Here is a 666-nt window from a genome sequence, read left to right as displayed (position 1 = left end):
GGCCGAAAATTCATGCGCGCGCGGATGTCATCCATATAATCAAATCAACATGGCCTAACTTTCAAAACATTGAAATAAATTTCCTATGTCAAAAAATTCTGTCAAACATTTGGCATATGCCAAAAAGGCTACCAAGATGATGACAGAAGTCAAAAAGTTTCTTTCAGATGAGGACTTGGCGTGAGACACTTGTAGAATATACATATATTGATATAGATATATATATATATATATAGCAGCGTTAGCAGAATCTCTCAAATGTTTCAGTTGAACCCTCGGTGTCAAGAACTTGATACAACAAGGTGCCATCGACTTCACAGATAGCACGCTCGCAAAGTCAGCACTCAGGTCTTCATGGAACAACAACTATGACTTACAAACAGCAACGTTTCCATATCATGTCATTACTGACAGAATGTACAGTTCCCTGTCCTAGGAAAAATTTAGGATTCATACAGGAATTAACTTTGGCAAAGTCAAACATGAGACAAGGCCCCTTACTTTTGTAATGTTTCAAACCACTGTTCAATGAAGACCTGGCGACAGCAAAAATAGGTTAGTAACATTTTCCTATAAATTGATCAGAGTAAAAAAAAAGGCTTATCTACTACATTTATAGATGCTAGATCTTCATAGAATTCAAAGCATAAAATTTCTAAAAGCTTC

This window comes from Branchiostoma belcheri, unplaced genomic scaffold, assembly GCF_001625305.1.
Source record: "Branchiostoma belcheri isolate BF01 breed outbred unplaced genomic scaffold, Haploidv18h27 scaffold36, whole genome shotgun sequence".
In the NCBI taxonomy this organism is placed as follows: domain Eukaryota; kingdom Metazoa; phylum Chordata; class Leptocardii; order Amphioxiformes; family Branchiostomatidae; genus Branchiostoma; species Branchiostoma belcheri.
The sequence above is the reverse complement of the archived record's forward strand: the minus strand, read 5'-3'. Positions refer to the sequence as shown.